This window comes from Amphiura filiformis, unplaced genomic scaffold (assembly GCF_039555335.1).
Source record: "Amphiura filiformis unplaced genomic scaffold, Afil_fr2py scaffold_21, whole genome shotgun sequence".
NCBI lineage: Eukaryota > Metazoa > Echinodermata > Ophiuroidea > Amphilepidida > Amphiuridae > Amphiura > Amphiura filiformis.
The window spans coordinates 1,913,574-1,937,866 of record NW_027305485.1 but is presented as its reverse complement, the minus strand read 5'-3'; the positions used below and the strand labels follow the sequence as shown (position 1 = coordinate 1,937,866).

Sequence of the window (24,293 nt, the reverse complement as noted above, 5' to 3'; positions counted from 1 at the left end):
ACTGATGATGCGGCGACCAAACTTCGCCGACCGGTACCCCATGCCTGGACCGAACAGCTGACGCTCAAAACAATAACATTGAACAGCTGATCATATTCAAGACGTAAACAAACTCGTCAATACGAATGTAACACACCAAATATGGGCTTTGAAAGACTTTTGAGCGAGAAAATGTTTACTAATTAACGATGACCTGTGACCTCAAGCGACGTGAAACGTGCAGTCCAGTCAGTTTGATTTCCCACGATAGAGACAGTGCAAAATCATGTTCGAGAACGATTTCCTAGTGACGAAAAAGGTTTGAAACCTCACTGATATCATGGTAAGATACTTGAATATTTGTTTTCCTATCATGCCTATAGCTATGATACTTTGATCGATAGAGTAGGGTCCCGAATGTAGATTACTGTAAGCTTACTTACTACTAGCATGACTAGCCATGCTACATGTACACGAGACGATATGGCTTGCTACTTCATACGAAGTCTGGCGCGGCGTGTATAAACAGGTCAGTTCATTGTACATGTATAAGGGGTGGTGCAATAATTATGTGTACCCTGGGGGTGAATTATAGGGGGGCAAAGATTTTTGGCAGGCCAGAAAGGGGGGGCAAGCATTTTTGGCAGGTCAAAAGGGGGGCTCAAGCGATTTTAGGCAGGTCGAAGGGGGGGCAAGCACTTTTTGGCACAGATATTTTGGGCACCGTTTCTATATTACGCCCTAAAAAGGCGTAGGAAAACGTTAGGAACATGTTTAAATATGCAAAATTTCCTGCTCGCTGCGCTCGCATTGTATGATAAGACAATTCAAGGTTTTAAATTCGGTTCCCCAAAATCTTGCATGTGTAAGGGGGGGCAAAGATTTTTGGCACGTCAAAAGGGGGGGCAAAGGTTTTTGGCACGTTGAAAGGGGGGGCAAAGATTTTTTGGTACGGCCAAAGGGGGGGGGGGCAAGTGATTTTTGGCAGACCATTTTGAGGATTCACCCCCCCCCCCCAGGGGTACACATAATTATTGCACCACCCCTAATGTATGACTATGATGAGACCCCGAGGCTAACAACTCAACACCTGAGTGAAAGAGTCAAACTTGTTTTGCTTCTTAATTATTTTTCAAATTCCATTTTTTGATGTTGCTCATGTGCTAAAACGAGGATGCATACCAAGCAATCTTGAAAAAGAATCTCAAATCAAACAACCGGCTAGACGTGAGTCCTGAATCAGTTTATAGTATAACCTCTACTCTAGCTTGTGTAATTTTTTTTATTAAATAAAAGTGTTGTAAAATAGGCCTGTAACTTTTTTTCGTAGACAATCGACTATCATTAAGGGGGTACTACACCCCTGCCCAATTTTGTGCCTATTTTTGCATTTTTCTCAATAATTATAGCGCATTGATGACAAGTAGGATATGTATATTATTGGGGCAAGGACTACAACTACTGCACTGGAAATTTTATTTCAGCACAGACAACAGTTGTGGAGTTACAGTCAAAAATGAGGGAAAACCAATATTTGATCAATAAATCAATAACTACTTGCCTTGAGTTGCTGAATTTTCAGTGCAGTAGTTGTAGTACTTGCCTTTATAATATACATATCGTACTTGTCACCTATGCGCTATAATTTTTGAGAAAAATGCAAAAATAGGCGCAAAATTGGCCAGGGGTGTAGTACCCTCTTAATCCGGCTATATGTGTACATGCATACATATACATCAATATCATGTAGACCCTCTGGTAGACCTTGGCTTTGCCAAGCCCTTGCCCTTGAAGTTGTCAATGATAGCACTAGTATACCAGGGCTAGTAAGGTCATATCTGAGCTGTGCAGCTGTGTGCATTAAAAACCTTTGGCTGAGGCTACAGATTTGCCAAGTAGGATAAATTGACCTGTCAGGGATTTTTTGTTTATTTAATAATCTGACACGTCATTAGTCTGACACGCTGCTAGTCCGAATCTGAAATGCACTGCGCCATTCGATGTGCCACTGCACTGGTCCGACACATTGCTACTGGCCAATTCCATGCCAAAAGTGCCTCTTGTAACATCCGTAACAAAATTTTGGAACATTATTGCTCAAAACTTCAAACTTGCTAATCATACCTCCATACATGTAGATTGATGTCAGCAGACCTACAAAGAAGCACCTTGACATTTTTTTAAAATTTAATGTAATAGCGTTACGGACGTTAGGATAAAATGTAAGATAAAATGTAACATCCATACCCTTACGAAAATGCAGGCAAAAAAATATGTGTGCAGAAGCGTGCTGCACGCTTAAATAAGTGTGCAAAAGTGTGCAGAAGCGAGCAAGAGCGTGTTCATGTGTGCGAACTAGCCATGTGCGTGCAGGCAATGCACGCAAGTATCAATTGCACACATATTTGCACACATAATAAAATCAGCGCTGCACGCAACTTGCACATTATTCCCTGCACGCACTTTAAAGTGTGCAGTGCACGCATTTGCACACCTAATATTCTCTGCACGCATAGAACTTGAAGCGTGCAGTGCACGATTGCACACTTATATTCTCTGCACGCAAACTTGATGCGTGCACTGCACTGCTATAAATGCAGGAAGCAGCAGTGCAGTATGGGATGTCAGAGGTCACCAACTGCCAAGAATCACAGAAGTGCTGGCTCCTCAGAAGCTCCTAATAACTTTGAAAATTTAAGTTTTAAGTGTATTTTAGGGGTTTTCATCATTGCCTTCTTGATGTTGAGCATATCAAGAATTGTCTCTGCAAGAAAAACCAAATTGCGTAAGTTTCAAAAGTTTGTTTTTTATGATTATTTTTCCCCAGGAAACCATATAGTCTAAGTATAGTTGTTGAATTCAGCAGACATGCATGAAGTGTCAATATCTGTATATTATGCGTGCAGCTCCTGCAAGCGTGCAGCACCTGCAAGCGCAGCAGCACCTGCACGCATGCAGCCCTGCATGCTATAAAAGCGTGCAGACTGCACCGCATGCATGTGCACGCATGCTGCTCCTGCAAGCGTGCAGCTCCTGCAACGCGTGCAGCTCCTGCACGCGCGTGCATGCAGCTCCTGCAAGCGTGCAACACCTGCACGCATGCAGCCCTGCATGCTATAAAAGCGTGCAGACCGTGCACCGTGCATGCATGTGCATGCGTGTTTCATATGCACATGTGCGACATGTGTGCGCATTCATGCTGCACGCTTGCAAAAAAAGCGTGTCATTTTCGTAAGGGTAATACTGAATCAACAGCGTAGGTCCCATACCAAAGTATTAAAACTTGATTTTCATGTTTACATAGAATGGAGTCAGAGCTTGCTCAATAGTTAAGTTAACAAAAAAGAGACAAACACAGAACTGAACATAGATTTAAGGATTCACCGTTTGGCCAATTCCACCGTTACGGACGTTACAGATGACATGCAACTTGCAACTTTTAAGTGAATAGCACACATGTTTCTGACATCAATCTATGGAGGCATGATTAGCAAGTTTGAAATAAATGCTCCTGTTTTGAGCAATAATGTTCCAACATTTTGTTACGGACGTTACAAAAGGCACTTTTGGCATGGAATTGGCCATTTGTCAAAAAGGCAGGCACTTTTGCTTAACGTCCGTAACGCTCATTTCTAATTTCTGTACCTTATAAGGAAGCCAAAACAAAATTGCTTCATTGAACATTACAAGTATCATTCTAAGAAATAAAGTGTCATGATCCTAACAGCAACCAGGTAATAAGGTACCGGTATGCTATTCACTTAAAAGTTGCAATTAGTATCTGAAACGTCCGTAACACAACAGTGGAATTGGCCATGTCTGAATCTGTAATCTCTGAAAGGCATCTTTTTTTGGTGTCTAGGCTCGCACCCAAAGACCCCAAATTTCGAACTGGTGTCTGCATATCCCTGTCACTTCTAAAGTCAAGTGGCGCCGGCATCGGACTAGCGGCATGTTGGACTAACGTCCTGTACGTATACCTATGTGAAGCACTGCCCTAAATAAATAAACTCATTTATCATATTTCCACTGCTACATTTTGAGAATCAATATATCGACCTGCCAAAAAATGCTTGCCCCCCCCACCTTTGGCCTGCTAAAAATCTTTGCCACCCCCCCCCTTTAATTCACCACCCATGACCTAGGGGGTACACATTGCACCACCCCTGAGCCACTTTGGTTGCCTTTAGTGGTGTTAAATAATGCTGTGCAGGGCAACCCGATAATCCGAAATACCCCGGACCGATTTGAATTGAAATACCTATCAGGGCATATAATTATCATCGGGTTAGGCCAGATTTGGGCGAGTTCTCACCGAGTTAAAACAGACCTGGGTACTTTCTTTCGGTTCAGGATTCAGGAATGGTCATTCTTGGTTTTTCATTTAACATTGATCGGATCTAATTTGATACTTAGGTTTGGATTTGTTAAAGCTAGAACGGATCGGGATGAAGTTAGCAGTTGGGATCGAGCGGGCATGATGGGTTGGGTCGGGTTGGTATTATTTGGGGAATATGCCAGTATTGGATTTAAAAATCTTCACAGGTATTTAATGTTAATGTGGAAGATATGAAAAACAAAAATGATATGTTTTTCAAAAGTAAGGCCTAAAAAATGTGTTTGATTAGGCCAAAAAAAAATTAAGGTTTGTCTCAAAGCTCACGAGTGGTTATTTTATACCCGGCTTTTTTTTATGGTATTATGAAAAAAAAATATAATTTTCGCCGAAATTTTCCGGAAAAAACTTTAAAAAAAAAAAATTGAAATAAAAAAATTTGCATTTTTTTTTTTTTCAAATCTTACAATTTTACAAATGCGCCCGCGAGCTTTGAGATAAAACAAATTGGGGTAGGTAGGTAGGTTTTTTTTTGGTATATTCAAGGACGTTCTCTGTGATAAAAAGTTACATTGATGCAACTTTTAAAGCTGTAAATTGTGTTTGATAATTATAATTTAGGCCTTGGATATTAAATTCTACTTTTTTTTTAAATTAAAGTTTTATTTCCATTTAAAAAAAATTATTTATTAATTTTTTTCTAAAAAAAAAAAGAAGAAAAAAGTCTAGGGTCTGGCCTAATTTTAGGGTAGGTCGGGTTACGCCAATCAAACAATTTTTTTAGGCCTAAAGAGAATCACCCACCATGGCACCTTATTGACATGTACATTGATCATTATGTGCACATGTACAATAGTTTATAATTCCTAATTCCTCTTCTAACCCTCTTTTCTATTTCGTCTAGGGTGAGGCACACAGCAAACAACTTCTGGTACAACCCTAGTCAGATATTTCTTCACTGTGTGGACCACGGATGCAGATGAGAGTTGGGTTTTTGATGGAGGACATGGTGACCTTAATCATATTTCACTTTCTGAAGCTCACCAACTTGTTCACCGAGTCCTTGTACAAAAATGTAAGCAAATACCTGTGGTGTTTTATACAGGGATGTAAGTTTTCTGTATTTTTACAGAATTCAGGTTTTTTTGTAGTCCAGATTTACGCAATTTCTTTTATTTTTAGCCAATTTTGTAGCTTTTTAGCCCGAATTTATGTGTTTTCCCCCCCAATTTACCGTATTTTTTCTTCAGGGTTACTTACATCCCTGTTTATATGCAATAAGCAGGCTGCAAAATAAGGATTGTGAAGGACACCCATTGCAAGGCAATTTTGAAAGGGCACATCTATTTTACAAGGCAATTACAATGTACATGTTAAAGAATAGCAGCAATTAATAGGGCAACAGGTAGGGGCACCGAAGGCAATTGCGATTATTTTGCAGCCTGGCAATAAGGCCAAAGCAAATAAGGAGCAGATGAAAAAAGTGTTTTTAATATATGCAAAGTGATAATTTGTGATAATGATTTCAAAATGCATTGAATTTGTATCCATTTTGAAATCATAGAGTATTACATGAACACTAATTATCACTCTGCAGATTAAAAACAAACATTTTTTTATTTTTTTCAAGTCAATCATGAATTATCCTAGAATTTAGAGTTATTAGCTCTAGGTCCAGGGACATTCCAAAACAAAACAAAACAAAAAAATTATTTTTACTTTTGCAATTTCTGGTTCCTGATTACCCGCCCAAAAATGTGTCGGGTAGTCGGGTATAAAATTACCCAAAAATGCCTGCCTTACTCCTTGTGATCATCATGTCAGTACTCCCATTAGATGCCTTAAACCTCAACCTGGGGTCCCTTCCCAAGTGGGAGGAGTTCTCATGAAAAGTTTCTGAAAAATATTATTAATTGTGCTTTCTTGGTATTTACTTTCTTTCTTTCAGCTTCATTTGATGAGGAGTCCAAGCAAATGATTTTCTGTAGGAGATCACTGTAAAGTCAACTACTCAGTAGCTCTCAGTGCCAGAAGTGGGTAAGTGCAATAGTTGCCCTGTGAACATTTGGCAATTTACATACAGTATATGTGCCCATCCACCACAGACTGGTTGTAAAGTCGGCATTTTCCATTTTGAGATATAATCAAAAACAGTATATGGATTTATATGTAAAATATATAAGAAAGTTGACCTTTGATGAACCATAACTTCACTTCGGGATGTCCGATGAAGCTGGTTTAGGTGTCATTTTTTAGCTGAAAGTACACTCTTTCAAAATGTGCAATAAACAGAAAATGATCTAGAGCCGACTTTACTACCACTTTGTGGTGGATGGTCACATATTGTACTCATCTACACATGGCTGCTATTGCACTTACCCACTTCTGGCACTGAAGTGTCAAGAACCGTGAAGTTCAGGAACATGGATACCCCGGATGGATACTTGCAGTGCAAATTATTTGTGGACTTACCATATGCGGAAAATTGTATGTGTAATGGACCAGGGTAATGGATTGCAATGAACACGCTGTGGTTCATGTACATCTAGTCCGAATTATCAGTCCCAGAACAAAATATTAATTTCTGACATGATCGTGTTCAGGGTCTGAACTGTTTTCATTCGAAATCTTGATGGCAAATTGGACAAAAGAAGCACATGGACCTACATTTTGTACTTCACAGTTTATTAATCCCCTCTTCATGCTGCGTGAATCACTCTATTGTGGACCATCCTTCTGATACTTGAGTGTTTGGACAAGCGGAACAGTTTTGACAGGCCTTTTGTCTACCTCTCTGTTTGTAAACAGGTGAGGAGGTCAAAATTGTCATCCTCGCCGAATAGGAAAGTGAGCGTAATAGTACGGCACTGATGTACATCAATACATGTAGATGACATTACAAATAGTGAAGTCACTTTTAAGCCCGGGGGACCACTCACATAAATGGTCTGTATGCATGCGTGACCAAATAAAGGGAACAAGAGAAAAAAACAAGGAAAAGGGTTTTTTTTAGGCAAGGCAAGTTACCCGAGTGACGCGTTTAGGGTCGAAAAAACACTGATTTTCAAGAATAAGGGTAGTTTTCTAAAACTGAACAACTTGTTTAGGGTACCTTTTCAAATTTTTGGTAAATTACGAGCCCAAAAATGGTACATTTTTTCATTTTTACTAGCCAAAAACTCATTAGGGGGTAAATTTTACCATATTAAGGTTGGTTTGAACCCTGGAATTATGGAAACTGTCGGGCCTCATAACTTCTAAAATGTTGGTCTGCAGTATATAAAAGTATACTTATTTAGAATGGCAAAGACTTGATAAGTTCATCTGTGAGGTCAAATTTGGGCCAAAATGCCATTTTTGGCCAAAAATCTCAAAAATAACGGGGTTTTTTAAAATTAATTTTTAAAAACTAAATCAAAATATCTAGGACCAGTTTTTTCATTTTATTGAATTTTGACCAATTTCACCAAAAATATTTGAAATTTGGGCCAAAATCAGGTTTTTTAATGATTTTTTTGAAAACTCAGCATTTTTGGTGCAAATTTCTCAAAGTTGGTCGAAATTCAAAAAAAATAAAAAAAACGGGTCCTCGATATTTTTATCTAGTTTTCAAAAATGAAAAAAAAAATAAGTTGGCCCAAAATTTTGTTTGTTACGATGCACGAAAAAGAAGTGGGCCAAAAACCGTTATTTTTAGATTTTGGGCCAAAATGGCATTTTGGCCCAAATTTGACCTCACAGATGAACTTATCAAGTCTTTGCCATTCTAAATATGTATACTTTTATATACTGTAGACCAACATTTTAAAGAGTTATGAGGCCCGAAAGTTACCATAATTCCAGGGTTCAGATCAACCTTAAGGGCCTAATTTGCTGGTAGGGTAAAACTTGTTAAGGGGTGTTTAAAGAAAATTTGGTCACGCATGCATACACTATCATACTTGAGCGGCCCCCCTGAAAAGTATTCTCATGGCATCAAGAATTAATCTATAAAGCCAAAGGATATGATATATTGGAATATGTATAGATCTGGTAATTTGCATTTCGTACGTGTAAGGTAAGGTGAACACCTCTTGATTTTGAGTTGGATTTATTTATATTATGCAAGTGTTTAGCAGGGCTCAAAGAATATGCAGGTTGATGTGGTGATTCACCAGGAATTGGAATATAGCTTCCATGGTACAGGGCGATAGTCCGACACGCCGCTAGTCCGACACTCCGCTAGTCCAACACGCTGCTAGCCCAAATCTGAAATGCACTGCACCAGTCTGACATGCCGCTAGTTCGAATCTAAAATACACTCTGCCAGGCCGACATATCGCTAGTCCGAATCTGGAAAACACTGCGCTAGTCCGAAACTGAAAACCATTGCGCTAGTACGATATTCGGGACTCGCGCAGTGTTTTTCAGATTCGGACTATCGCTCCTTCAGTCGGACTCTGTGCTAGTCTGAATCTAAAAAATACTGCGATATGTCCGAAACTGAAAACCATTGCGCTACATGTAGTCCAAATTTGAAAAACACTACTAGTCCAAATCTGAGTTTGGGAAACACTGCGCTAGTCCGATGCAGTGTTTTTCAGATTCGGGCTAGTGCTGTGGTTTTCAGTTTCGGATCAGCGCTATGGTTTTCAGTTTCTGAAGAAGTTTTTTTCAGATTTGGACTAGCACAGTGAATTCTGATTCGGACTAGTGGCATGTCGGACTGTTGCAGTGAGTGGTTTTCATTTTCGGACTGAGGAGGGCATGCTTTTTTCGGACTAGCGCAGTGTTTTTCATTTTCAGACTGACACACCCCTATTTGTGTAGTCGGTCTAGCGGCGCATCGGAGTGGAGGCGATTCGGACTGAGCGGTGCACTCCCAATGGTCTGGGTGATACTTTTTGTGTTATCGGTGCAATCCCTAACAAAAATATTAACCTCAGGTAACTTTTCTTGCTCTGGACTGAGCTCCGTCCAGAGTAAAGAACAATGGGTTCCAGCACAGGTCCAGCACCGGCCCTGAGAAACTAACTCTAGAAATTGGTACATATAACAAAAGAAATTCAAGCCTGAGTCAGGCACCTCAGGAACTAGCAGGAGTATTCCAGAGATACTCAGTGACATAACTGTCAACAGTTGTACATTCATCAGCCCATTTCCTCCGCCCACTTTCCCACCCACTTTTTGCTTCACTTGTTCCACAATAGGCACTTATTGATTAGGCCTAACAGTTAAACCAATATGTATCTCCATAGTCCATGGTACTCAGGAAAGTTGACTTTACTGCATGCAGCATTCATGGTACATGTACACCACTACTCAAGTTAATATTTTTTAACTGTTTCAAGTTGTTGTTTTTTTGTTTTTTTCAAGTTGATATAATTTAACCATGATTCCAAGTTCATATTTTTTACCCGTTTCAATTTGAATTTTTTGCCGGTTCATGTTGATTACATGTTTTCAGGTCATATTTTTACATGTTTCAAGTTGATCATTTGTAATTGTTGATATTTAATTACCTATTCCAAGAATATATTTGCCAACTTTTTTGCCCAGACTTGGCATACTATTCCTGATGATATTTTTTGTTCATTTTATTTTTCATTATTATTCAATCATACAGGACAAAAAATTTAAGAGCCACAATCCTTTGAAGACGAGCTTATATCATGTGTTACTATCATAGGCTTTCATTTATTAAGTCGATCATGTTGTTATTTTCATGCCTACATGAAATTTACGAAAAATGAATTTGGAAGGCGAAATACACCAGCTTGGGTCACTAGCTTAGAAATTAAAATCTCACAAAATATTTATGAAAAAGCAAGTATGAGAAAAATAATTTTGAAATTATGTTAAACATCAATTCAATTCAGAAACATACTTTTGGAAATACAAACTGGTTATATAAAATCAATATAAAACCTTAAACCTGACCCACAACTTAAATACAATTATAAGGTTTCTTACAGGTATATGCAAATTGCAATGGGTTTGCCAGTAAACTCAGCATGGGTCAATGATGTTTATATGTAATCAGACATGGTACACAATAGGCCTACAAAGATGACCACTTAAGTTTGCTTCCCTTTTGATCAATTCAATCAATTATATTGGAACCATGTACATGTACTTGGAATTTACATGAAACACATAACTTGTACATAATTATACAAACTGGGAAAAAACTCTTTTCAAAATAGCCTGAGAGCATGTGAATTCAATTTATATGTTTTTTTGTGTGTTTTTTTGCAAATGACCCTAACAATCACAAAAATCTGTACATTAAGCACAATAATTTTTTTTAATTCTGAAAATTTGCAAAATTTGGGTCGGCAATCGGCATTCATTTTGTAACTAAATGACAAAATATAGTAGACGATCAATACATAATTTTAATACAACTTTATTTTCGTAACTTATAGCAATTTGGACAAAAAAAAGAGCTTTTCAAAATTGACTAAAATTTGAATCGACTTTTCCCTTGAAGCACACAGATATTGATCACAGCGGAGTGAGCATTCATCTGTTAGGCTGAATATCGAACCTGTAACAAGAGGTAGCAGAAATAACCATGAAGGATGAAATATTTGTCACTTTTGAAACTGGGCCATTAATTGTAAATGAAATGAGTACAGCTGCTTAGCAATGCTTAGTGGAATAAAATCGCATTGTGTCGATTAGGCCCAGTAAAAAAAGAAACATCTTTAGAAAAAAGGTTGTCAGTGGTTGCCAATTTTCCAGGAGCCTTTGTAGTGTCTTCCCAAGAGAGAGCCATCTAGAAAATATTGAACAATCATTCAAAATTTGCAATCACATTTGGCAATACCAAAGTACCATTCCATCAAAGTAATAAATCAATACAGAAAGATGCTTCCTTTACGAGTTATCACTCATTGAAAGTGCTACTTTGCTATACTTTACATGAAAGCGGCCATCTTAAAGTCGTCATATTTCCTTAATTATATAACTGTTCAAGCTGATTTTTGGATATGTGATGCACAGTTAAAATTGATTATTAAAAGATTTGGTGACCTCAGGCGACCTTTGACCTTGTATATGACCTTTGACCTCACAAAATTGGATCAAAGATGAAGAGGAAACAAATTGGTACCTATATTTCTTGAAATGTTGGTGTTCCTTACTTCTAATGTTGTTAGAAACATGCTTTGTTAAAACTTTCCAGTTCAGAAAATCATTGATCATCATCATCATCATCATCATCATCATCATCATCATCATCATCATCATCATCATCATCATCATCATCATATCAGTCGGCTGCTGTATGCCTAACACCTGTAGGCCTAACACCGGGTTTTGTTCATGTTTAAAAAAAATGAAATTAACAGTTTAATGCCAATGTCAGTTAGAAGACTCTGTACTGGATATGTATAGCTGTTGTCTATGTGCATGGTTAAAGAAAAATATTAATGTGCCACTGTGTGCACCATGTAAAAGTAACGAGAAAACCAAAGTCGGAAAGCATCTTGCAGGCCGGGCTTGCAGGCTTATTCTTTTGCACAAATAGACCTAAATAGCTAACTAAATACCTCCAGAAGACATAGCATGTGTAGCAGTTATAATAGATGAAGATGCTTAATAAACATATTGATGTGCATGAAAATCCGCAAGTCAGGAGAAATATTGTTTTGGAAACCATCTTGTAGGCCTATTAGATATTTCTTTAATGTGCATGCATCGTGCGAAAATCGGAAGTAAAAGGAAGTTGGAAACCATCTTGTAGGCTTATTCCTTTGCACATAGTTAACTAAATACCTTCAGAAGACATAGCGTGTGTAGCAGTCAGATAGTTAATAACAAATATTAGTGTGCATGAAAAATCTGCAAGTGGGAAGAAATTTTTTTTTAATGTGCATGCATCATGCGAAAGTCGGAGATAAACGAAGTCAGAAATTATCTTGTAGCCTTGTAGGCAGATTCTTTTGCACCAATAGAGCTTAATAGTTAAAACTAAATACCTTCAGAAGACATAGCATGTGTAGCAGTCAGATAGTTAATAACAAATATTAATGTGCATTAAAAATCTGCAAGACGGAAGATAATTATTTCGGAAACCATCTTGTAGGCCTATACAATTTTTTTTAATGTGCATGCATCATGCGAAAGTCGGAGATAAAGGAAGTCAGAAATTATCTTGTAGGCAGATTCTTTTGCCTAAATACCTTCAGAAGACATAGCATGTGTAGCAGTTAGATAGTTAATATAAAAAATATTAATGTGCATGAAAAGTCAGGAGAAAATTATTTCATCAAATAATAATTTTTTAATGTGCATGCATAGCCTAGCGGTAGGCGACTACTTGCGCTGGGATCACTGAATAAGCCATTAACAAAATTCGTTAACTATGTTCAACAAGACATGCATGCCCGGCCAGGGCATTGTAAATGTAAATCGCGGTGTCACCGTGCTCCGTCATATCCGTAGACTCCGGTGCAACAAACAATAGATACACCCAAAATGAGCCCAATTTTTCCGGAGTGTGCTCATTCATTGCATGCTTTAACATTAACGGAGCTCCGTCACCGGCAGAAGCAATATTCAAAAGAATGCGCCCACTTCGGAGCCCAAATCTGACGGAGTCCGGAGAGATGACGGAGGCTTGACGGAGTTTGACGGAGTCGTTCAATACATTATACTGTAGGCCCTATGGACCATCACGGCGTCTGTCTCAGCAAGCCGAAATAAATATTATCTTAATTTTATAGATCATGCATATACCAGTATGTCTTGCTATTTCTTGTTAATACCCCGGTTAATACGTTCATTTTCACTTCTTTATTTTTATTTTTCTGTTGGACGGGTACCGCTGTTATAAAGGCGTATGTTCAAATAAATAAAATAAATAATAGTAGGCCTATAATTTATTGTAAGGTGACGGAAAAAAACCTTTCAAGTACGGTCGGTCGTTCTGGTTTATTTTGTTTGTTTTTGTTTTCTCTGGAGGCTAAATTTCCTGTAAAATTTCACCAAAATCTGAACAATTTTTAAGCCTATTTATTATCAATGTTCCGCGATTATAATAATAATAATAATAATAATAATAATAATAATAATAATAATAATAATGATTATAATAATAATAATAATAATAATAATAATAATGATTATAATAATAAATAAATAATAATTATAATAATAACAGTAGGTCTACATTATTTTTAGATCAGAGAAATATTAAAATACGTAGTACCAACGTGTCATGCATGTGTCTCTGACCTTATTGATTAAGTGATGAAGGTGGTCTTTGGGAAATTACGTAATCAATCAATAGCTCTTTTGTACTGACTCTGTCATTAGACTGTCAATGTCAATAGGCCTATGTCATTTGGGGAAAGTCACACTGTCCAACGGTCCAAGAACTACCTAGTATATGAAGCGTTTGGCAGCTGGGTTGGTTGTGCAACGAAAAAAAAAGAAGGCTGACAACGAAGCCAATGACATCAGCAATGGGTCTACAAACATCCAACCAAAAGATGACCGGTTGTACCCCAACTCGCGGATTACCAGGAAAGAATCAGTGGCTGTAATAATAAATGCCCAGGAATAAATGTTATCCATCATCTAACAATCAACCAAGAGATCATTAGAGACATTCTGTGGAGTAGATTGTGGACACTGTCTCGAAATATAACGTCGAGCATCTAGCATGTCTAGAGTCCATGTAGAAATTCTGCAAATTCCAAGCGGTATGTTTAGCCTATTTTTTAGATCTTTTGTTTAATATAGGCCCTATGCCTATATCATTTAGCTCGTGCGCCGAACAGGTATATGAGACATGCTCCAAATGCTCTTGTTTTATAGTCAGGCCGGTTGAAAGATGTTAAAAACATTTTAATTAGCGCATTCTTAAATGTATCATGCGTGCATGATTAGGTAAAGGCCCCTATTAATATCATTTATAATATTATTTATTTATTCATATATATATATATATATCGCTTCTTTGAAAGTTAAATGATATTAGTGGACGTGGATAGTACTATTTATAGGCCTATATCTTGCTCGCGGTTTTTATGTTTGTCTCCCATTAATTATACAGTCTATATCACAATTTTTAAATCCTAAGTGCGAATTTTAAAATCATGATTTTGATATGAAAATAATCTACAAATAATAGTATTTTTGATATATACACCCAAAATAACAAACCTATGAAAGCCGTGTAGGCATATTGATCAAATAAGGCATATATACTACATTTTAACATTTATTTGAACGGGGCTTTAACTTTGTCAATACTGCTCCGTCATATCCGTAGACTCCGGTGCAACAAACAATAGATGCACCCAAAATGAGCCCAATTTTCCGGAGTGTGCTCATTCATTGCATGCTTTAACATTAACGGAGCTCCGTCACCGGCAGAAGCAATATTCAAAAGAATGCGCCCACTTAGGAGCCCAAATCTGACGGAGTCCGGAGAGATGACGGAGGCTTGACGGAGTTTGACGGAGGTTGACTGAATCGGGCAAAACATTATACTCTAGGCCTATTATAGACCCTCTCGGCCTCTGTCTCTGCACATTGTAGCTAGCCCGGTCAGCTGATATTGGTTATTGTAATTTTTATTATAAATCATCCATCTAGGGGCCTACTAAAAGTTACATAATCGAGTCATAGCCAAGTTATTTAACAGCTATCATTTGGCCGGGATGCTCCTATAAATTAATGAATTTTGGTCCATTGTCGACATGCATGTTATCCTGGCATGTTATACTGATGTGTCAGGTTTTGCGTTCAAAAACTCATCTCTATTTTCTCAGTGAATTGTTCCGTAATAAGTGTGTAATGTGTATTAATGAACGATGACGTTTGAGATGATGCTGGACTGCTGCCGTATAGCCCTATACTCTAATATCAAGTTATATTAGGCCCTTCGCACTTGATTATTAGTTACTTGTTTAGATTTAATTATTTGATCCTGCATCCTTTTGTACATGGTGTTGGTATAGTGCATTGTCGTATAGACTTATTTTTTGTACACAACAGCGGTGTTACTATTGTTTTACTAAATGAAGCATGTTTATGCTTTTATCTTTCTTTGTCCTTTATTAATTAGTAATTAGGGGATTTAATAAATATTATTAATTGCTTCAGCGACCCTGAGGTAAACAAACAAACAAAAACAAGGGTCAAAATCCTTAAATTTCTGTGAAAATGAAACAAAAAGCACCCAAATCACTACATTTTGTATCTCCCTGTGTTATAGACAAATTTTATACGTCACATTTAAAGACATTTAAAATGACTTATAAATTGCCTTATGCTGTAATGGGGTTACATTTTGTATTGTGAGCTTTAAATGCCTTTTGCTTCCAGTTGTTTCTGGGACCTGGTGAGGCGTATTGAGGTGTAACTTTGGTAAGGTGGTGGTAAGGGGTTGCCCTCAGACTCGATGCGATTTTTGGCGCAAAATATGCAAATTAGATAGCTAATTTGCATATTTAACTTTAAAATTGTTTTTTGGTTGTTTTTTTGCCATTTCTCGGAGCTGGTGAGGCTTATAGCGATGTAACTTGATGTGGGTTGTGGTAGGGGTTAGTCGTAAGATCTGATACAATTTTTGTTGCAAAATGTAAATTAGCCACCTCATTTGCATATTTTTTTATCTTGTGTAAAAACAGTTTCGGCCATTTTTCGGAACTGGTGAGGCGTATACAGATGTAACTTGGTTGGGTGATGATAGTTAGGAGCAATCTAAAGATTTGATGCAATTTTTGTCGCAAAATATGCAAATAAGCTACCTCATTTGCATATTCTTTATTTTTTTAAACTCTTTTTGCCATTTTTCGGAACTGGTGAGGCTTATAGAGATGTAACTTGGTGGGGTGGTGGTAAGGGGCAGTCTTATTGACATTGTCATTTCCTTAAATGGTACTGTCTGGCAGCGAAGCTCTGTCCAATTTTTTCAGGAAAGCTTTATTTTAAAAATCTCTATCCCATGATGCAGTTCATATGTATGCAAGTGGCCCAGTTTCCAAGTTACGAGCCTTAAAAGTTGGTGCTTATACTTACTTTTCATGCATTTTGAAAAATCCTCATGTATGCAGTTGAGTTCTTACTGACGGCTCTTTAAATTGGGCTGTTAGACGGCGGAGCTCTGTCCAATTTTTTCAGGAAAGCTTTATTTTGAAAAGCTCTATCTCATGATGTACTTCTTATGTATACAGGTGGCCCAGTTTTCAAGTTATGAGCCTTTAAACATGTTAAAGTTGGCGTTTTCACTTCGGGTTTCACTTCAACCTTTTCATGCATTTCATGGACTTCGTTCCTATTGACATTTCCTTAAATGGTACTGTCTGGCGGCGAAGCTCTGTCCAATTTTTTCAGGAAAGCTCTATTTTAAAAATCTGTATCCCATGATGCAGTTCATATGTACGAAAGTGGCCCAGTTTCCAAGTTACAAGCCTTTAAAGTTGGTGCTTATACTTCCGTTTCATATATTTTGAAAAATCCTCCATATGGACTTAGTTCTTATTGACGGCTCCTTAAATGGGGCTGTCAGACGGCGGAGCTCTGTCCAATTTTTTCAGGAAAGCTTTATTTTGTAAAGCTCTATCTCATGATGTACTTCTTATGTATACAGGTGGCCCAGTTTTCAAGTTATGAGCCTTTAAACATGTTGCCGTTTTCACTTTGGGTTTCACTTCAACTGTTTCATGCATTTGATGTACTTTGTTCCTATTGAAATTTCCTTATGGACTTAGCTCTTACCGATGGCTCCTTAAATGGGGCTGTCAGACGGCAGAGCTCTGTCCAATTATTTCAGATTAATTACCATTTATATTATTTTATATCATATCATATCATATCATATCATATCAAATTATATCATATCATATTATATTCATTTCAATTCATTAGTTTAAACAATTATCATAGCAGTATAAAGAAAAATTAAATCCAACAATTTCACAATAATTAATACACATACAAAAAAACAAAAAAATACATTTAAGTACATCAAAGTCATTAAGATTAATATATACAGTACTATAATAAGCTTTTGTTACTATATTCCATACACTAAAATCAACAATACATGCTAAACAACCACTAATTGTTAAGAATTCACATTGTAAAAGCCTATCCCACAATTTGCCACAATTTGAGTTATAAATAGTTGATGCTTTTGAACAACAATGTTACCAATGTAAATGATGCATGCACTTGAAGATCATTCTCCTTATGCATGTGAAGATCATTATCGCTAGAAAGCTCATTCATCATGAAAGACCTGATATGAAAATCTCATGAACACTACCACACAGCAGTAACATTGCTGGGTTAAAGCAGAGAAAATGAGAAAGCAACCACACAACCTTTATTGATTTTAACTGTAAAATGGTACTTGAAACCAGTGATTGACAGCATGTGTTGGTGAGTTTATTGTTAAGCATTTAATGATTGACATTTTGGAGGCTCAGGTGTTTACCAGAGCTCAGGTAGGACTCCGGACTGAGTATGCCTGAGTTTTTCAATAGAAATAATGCCGCTTTTGCTGGAAACCTGAGTTTCCTGAGGATACTTGTGTGGCCAGCGCTGGATGGACTCCGGAATTGGTCTGGAAATTGGAACAAGAGCTAAATTATTTTTGCTAGGGATGAGATTTAGTCCAGCAGTAAGTCCACACAATCTGACTTTTTCCTGCATCCCACCAAGTTTCATGCAAAAGTTCAGCAAAATATTAGGATTTTTTAAATATTTTTCTATGTGCTTTCTGCCAAAAGGTGGTTCAAAACACATGGCCAGTAAATATTTAAACAGGTGTTTTGATGTTGTCAAGTAGCATTTTAAAAAAGACTTCAATAAAACTTTTTATCTACTTGCAGAGTGTGTATGATTGTGTCATTATTATGATGTGCCACAAGAAATACACTTCATCAAGTCAATCATTTCTGTACTTGACATCAATGTTTATCAACAAAGGCGAGGGATTGGTCTTTTCATTTGCTCGAACGAACCGCTTCACTGTTCAATGGCTTTCTTGTACTATATGAAATGTGGTGGGAGATTTAAAATACACATGCCCTGAGCAAACTACGATGCGCACGCACACTGCAGGGCAAAGAACAATGGAAAGTGCCATAATGTGTGCGCATACTGCCGGGTAATGACGTCACATGTCAAGTGGTCTATACTGGCTAGAGACTGAGATTTCATAGGAGTCATCCGAGTCATAGAGCAGTATTATGGGGGAAAAGGTGGACTGTTTGCTAGTCCTATGATTCTCTATTCTGGAAAAAAGGGTGTGCTACGCAGAAAATTGAAAAGAGGTCACTAGTCCGAAGTTAGGGTCAGGGTCATACTGTGTGTTTATACCGAGCATTCTGTATTTTAATATTCGGACTAGCGAATCTAGGGACTAGTATACCCACCATGAGAAAATACCCTGCCAAATACCAATTCCATGCAAGGAGCTTTCTAATTGCAGTAATTTTTACAACACTTTTTGATGATCCGATCTTACCGATGACACAAAAATCAGTACCGATCCGATAATCAGTTCAGTCCAACTTAGGAATGCTTGCAAAATTTTCATGACCACCCAGAGAAAATACCCCTGCCAAATATCAATTCTTTGCCAGGAGCTTTCTAATTAAAAAATGATACAATATTTTAGCGATGACGCACATATCGGTAAAAAAAATTAATTGGTGATAAAGGTGCGCTTCAGCTAGGCATGACTTAATTATCAGCACACTGCAACAATTATTCCGCTGCCATTAGGATATCAGAATCATTTCCGCTTCACCAAGTCCACACTGAGGTACACTCAGCGACTTTAGATTGTGATTATTCCCCCTCCCCCAGCAGCTCCCCATTTTTACACCTGGGTGGAGTGAAGCAATTGGGAACTAAGCTATCTTGCTCAAGGACGCAACACACTGGTCGTGGTGGGGTTTGAACCCGCAATCTAACCATTAGGCCACCGTGCTTCAGTACCGATCTAATAATCGGTTCAGCCCTAATATTGATTTTTAATTTACAGGCTAGCAAATCTTATACCGATTCCATGCGAGGAGCTTTAGCTTTGCCAAAAAAAGTTTTATTTTTTTACCGATCTATATTTTACAGATGACGGATTAGGTTTAGCCCTAGTTTGAATGCTAGCAAAATTTTGAGGACCATTAGGATAGTTATGCATGATTATGTGTATGACACGGCTCCATAGGCCACTGTTGTAATTTCGATCTGGTAGGCCTATACCAGAACGAAATTCAAATTTGACGACATTTTTGCTTAACGAATTAAAGGGCATTTCGTGATCCACAGCCTCATCCCCACTTTTCTCAAAAAAAGTTGAGATTTTTATATCACTGGAAACCTCTGGCTACATAATGTTTATGTACAAAATATTTCTTGCAGATTAATTCGTTTTGCAAAGATATCGTGAAATTTGAATTTCGTTCTGGTGCACCAGAACGAAATTACAACGCATTGTCTATGAAGCAGTGACAGTGTAAATCATGCATAACTCGCAAACGCAAAATCGGAATCAACTGAAATTTTGGGAATAGGCTTTTTTCGTGGGTATGTACTGAAAAATGTCATAAAAAGAGGATGCTAGGATCACGAAATACTCCTTTAATCTGCAAGAAATTTTTGGTACATAAACATTATGTAGCCAGAGGTTTCCAGTGGTATAAAAATCTTTTTTTTGAGAAAAGTAGAGGGGGATGAGGCCCTTTTACGTTTGATAAATGCCTTGAAAGGTTATTTTTTCCTTCATGAAATTCAAATTATTTATTTATTTATTTATTTATTTATTTATTTATTTATTTATTTATTTATTTATTTATTTATTTATTTATTTATTTATTTATTTATTTATTTATTTATTTACTTATTTACTTCTTCAGAATTTGTTTATGGCGCATAAATAAAACAAATATTTTGAAATTATAAACCAAAATATCAAAATCTGACATTAAAAAAAAAAAAAAAACGAAAAAAAAAACGAAAAAAAAAGCGACTCTGTTTTTTGAAATCATTGATTACATTGCGAATTTCAAAAATCAAAATTATTTGATATCAGAAGGACATTCTTCGTATTCAGAATGCAATTCGATATGTCTGATGTGCTCTAATGTCCCACAATAAATACTCTCCAAACGGGGGGGGGCCAACCGTTCATACCCCATCCCTTAAATCTAGACCAATCCCTGGACCAATCAAGCTGGGACCAATCAATTAACTAAAAGGGCGCCATCTAGCGATAACTCATTGTAAATGTAAATAACCAAAATGTCGGCTCGGCAAAGAGGAGGAAATGTTTCGAAAGGTGGGATGTTTGACAGCAAAACGCCTGCGTATAGTAAAGATACGCAGGAATTGCTTAAAGGTATGTGTTTTACGTTTGAAATAGAATATATTTGGTATTTTTGCTAATGCAGTCGAATTGAAAATCGTGAAAAATAGCGGTTGTTATGGAGACGTTAGTAAACGATTTTACTGATGGCTCCGTGGTGATGAATTCGGCAACCTTTTTTGCCGGTCCGGGGGGAAAATTTCCAAACGACGTGCCAAAAATGCTTGTCCCCCCTTCTCGGTCTGGGGAAAAAGGGGCCCCTTTCACATGCCAAATCTTCTTCCGGTGATGAAATATAAAAAGTAATTCACTATAATGAAAGACGAAGTTACAAAGACTATATTCTCTTGGTCGCATGGACGGTCGGGCTGACGTCACAAAGGGGAAATAGCCTTGTAAAACCAGTGTACGTATGTGCAGTTCCCCTTTCTCGAGCTGGTTGCTATGCACGCGCTTGTGCAAAGGGGACGAAGGGGACAATGTTCCCGGATGTCCGACCGAGTGAATAGCCAAAATATTAAATTCTCGATCATGACATGAGAGCCAACTTGGGTATGCACAGTTATTTGCGTCGAGCTGACTGATAATCTGAGCACAACATCAACAATGTGCCAGTTTCGAGTGCCTTTTGAACATGGCATCCCATTACTCCCCAATCAATCCAGAATTCTTCGTAAACTCGACAGAAGCTCACATGTAAGACTAGCACTTCATGATCCTGGCTGGAGATATTGCATCTAACCCAGGCCCTAGTACTACTGCAAGGAAACCTAAACACCCATGTGTCCACTGCAGTAAAGGCGTCGTTAGCAGAAGTAGAGCCATTACATGTGATAATTGTGATAGATGGGTACATAGCAGATGCACTCAAATACTAACGGATGCAGAGTACGACATCATTGTTGCGGAAAACGCAGAGCTGAGTTACTTGTGCAATATTTGTTGCTTTGATGAGCTCCCGTTTGCCAACATTGAAGAAGACCAAGATATTAGCGGTACCAATAACTCTAAATCGTCTAACTTCAATCCTTCCAACGAACAATTTAGCTCCTTTTTTGACTGTTTCAAACAAAAGGGACTCCATTTCATCCATATCAATATTAGGTCGCTCACATCAAAAATATCTGAGCTAAAAATTCTTGCCAATAACTCTTCGGCGTCTGTAATAGCAATATCAGAAACATGGCTCGACAGTTCTGTCACTGACTCTGAAATAAACATCAATGGGTATACTGTGATCAGAGCTGATCGGAACAGAGAGGGTGGAGGTGTGTGTATGTACATTAAGAACAATTTGGCTTTTAATTGCAGATCAGATCTGCTTGATGCAAATGTTGAAGCCCTGTGGATTGAATTACTTTTGCCAAAAACAAAACCAATTGTTGTTGGGGTTTGTTATCACCCTCCCAAGGACAGTGGGTTCCTTGATCGATTAGAGCTTATTATTTCTAAAATTAGATCTGATTGTGAGGTAATGGTCCTCGGCGACTTCAACATTAACACATTAGCACCTAAATCATATGGTCTGTTGAAAAAGTATCTTGATATGTTGGGATTGTTTCACCTCAAAAATTTCATAAATTAACCAACCAGGATCACCTCAACTAGTTCTAGTGCTATTGATCACATCATTTGTAATAACAGCAACAAAATATGCCAGTCAGGGACTATCAATATTGGCATGAGTGATCATTTGTTGATTTTTGTACGGAAAGTTGTCAAAGGCCAGATGAAACATCACAACATTGTCAAGATACGATCAATGAAAAATTACACCGTTGATGCTTTGTTATCGGCCATTTCACTGGCAGACTGGTCTGGGGTTTTTTGTACTGATGTCAATAGATCATGGTGTGTTTTTAAAACAGTTTGATCAAATATTATTGAAACCTTGGCTCCTGTCAAAGAAATCAGACTCAAAAATCACACTGAACCTTGGATGACTAGTGAAATCTTAGAAGCAATTAAATTGAGAGATAACCTTTTATACAGGTTCAAGAAAGAACAAAAGCCTGAATTGTATTCTGAGTATTCCAGATTAAGAAATAAAATTCAAAGGGATGTGAAAAAGGCCAAGAGTAGTTTCTTTAGGGATAAAATTGAAGAATTTAGATTCAATCCCAAAAAACTCTGGGAGCAATTGAAAACCCTGGGTTACAGTAATAAAAGCAAGGATCAATCTCGTGTTATTGTTAAAATTGATGGTGACCTTTGTTTTGATCCTAGCACAGTTGCCAATCATATCAACCAGATGTATACTACTGTTGCTAGCACATTAGTCAACAAATTGCCTGCCTCTCTCGGAAAGTTCAACGTGAACTCCACAATTTTTTCGAGCCATTACAAAAAACTGGGCGTGTCACCTAATGCCTTTAAATTATGCCCTGTGTCAAGTGATTTTATCTTGAAAGAGCTTCGCTCTCTTAATTCCAACAAAAGCACTGGCCTTGATGGAGTTCCTGCCAAATTTCTGAGAGATGGGGCAGCATTATTAAGAAATCAGTTGACCCATATAATTAATGTGTCAATAGCTACTAGCACTGTACCAACTGAATTTAAGCTTGCTCGTGTAAGACCCTTGTACAAAAAAAATAGTCGCTCTGAGGTTGGAAACTATAGGCCAGTGAGCATTTTATGTGTTACATCAAAATTATTGGAAAAAGCTGTGTATTCTCAGCTGGAGACCTATTTGAGAGAAAATAATATTTTGTATGGGTACCAATCTGGGTTTAGGAGTTCATTTTCTACTGATACCTGCTTAATTCACCTCAACGACTATATCAGGAGTCAAATGTCCATAGGTAATTACACGGTTTAGTCTTAATTGATCTACAGAAGGCATTCGACACTGTTGACCATGTCATTCTCTGCCAAAAACTTAGAGCCATGGGTGTATCTTCTGTTGACTGGTTTTCATCGTACCTAAGTGACAGGAAGCAGATTGTCAATGTAAGCGATGTTGACTCTAATCCCTTGGTGTCTCGTGCGTGTGCCGCAAGGCAGCATTCTTGGTCCCCTTTTGTTTCTTTGCTATGTGAATGACATGGCCAGCAGTGTCGACTGCAAGCTTCTGCTCTACGCTGATGACAGCGCTCTTTTAGTGTCTGATAAAAATCCGGGGCACATTGCAGAGAGACTTGGTAAAGAGCTTGACTCATGTAGACAGTGGCTTATAGACAATAAACTTTCTTTACACCTTGGAAAGACTGAGTGCATGCTATTGGGTAAAAAAAAAAGACTCGGGAAAGTTAATTCATTTTCTGTTTCTTGTGGTGGTCAGAAAATAACATCCTCCAAGGTTGCAAAATATTTGGGGGTGACCCTTGATGAAACACTGAATGGGGAGTCAATTGCCCAAGATATTATTAAAAGGCTAGCGACGGTTGAGGTTCTTGTATAGACAAGCTGGTAATTTAAACTTAACCACTCGTAAGATACTTTGCAATGCCCTTATTATGTGTTATTATGATTATACATGCTCTTCATGGTATTCCTCTCTCTCACAACATTTTAAGAACAGGCTGCAAACCATGCAAAATAAAGTTGTGCGGTTCATTTTGGATTTGGGACCTCGTGCACACATTGGTCAGGCAGAGCGGAACAAAATTGGTTTGTTGTCTGTTCATGATAGGGTGATTCAGTTGAAACTGAATCAAGTTTTAA

General features: G+C 37.7%; 1 long non-coding RNA gene across 1 annotated transcript; it reads left to right on the top strand.

The window, feature by feature from the left end:
• The first annotated feature begins 217 nt into the window (after window positions 1-217).
• LOC140143361 (uncharacterized) lies at window positions 218-7,945 on the top strand. The gene is made up of 3 exons (XR_011857746.1): window positions 218-322; window positions 5,220-5,390; window positions 6,264-7,945. It is a non-coding gene; the product is annotated as an uncharacterized lncRNA (long non-coding RNA).
• Window positions 7,946-24,293: the final 16,348 nt, after the last annotated feature.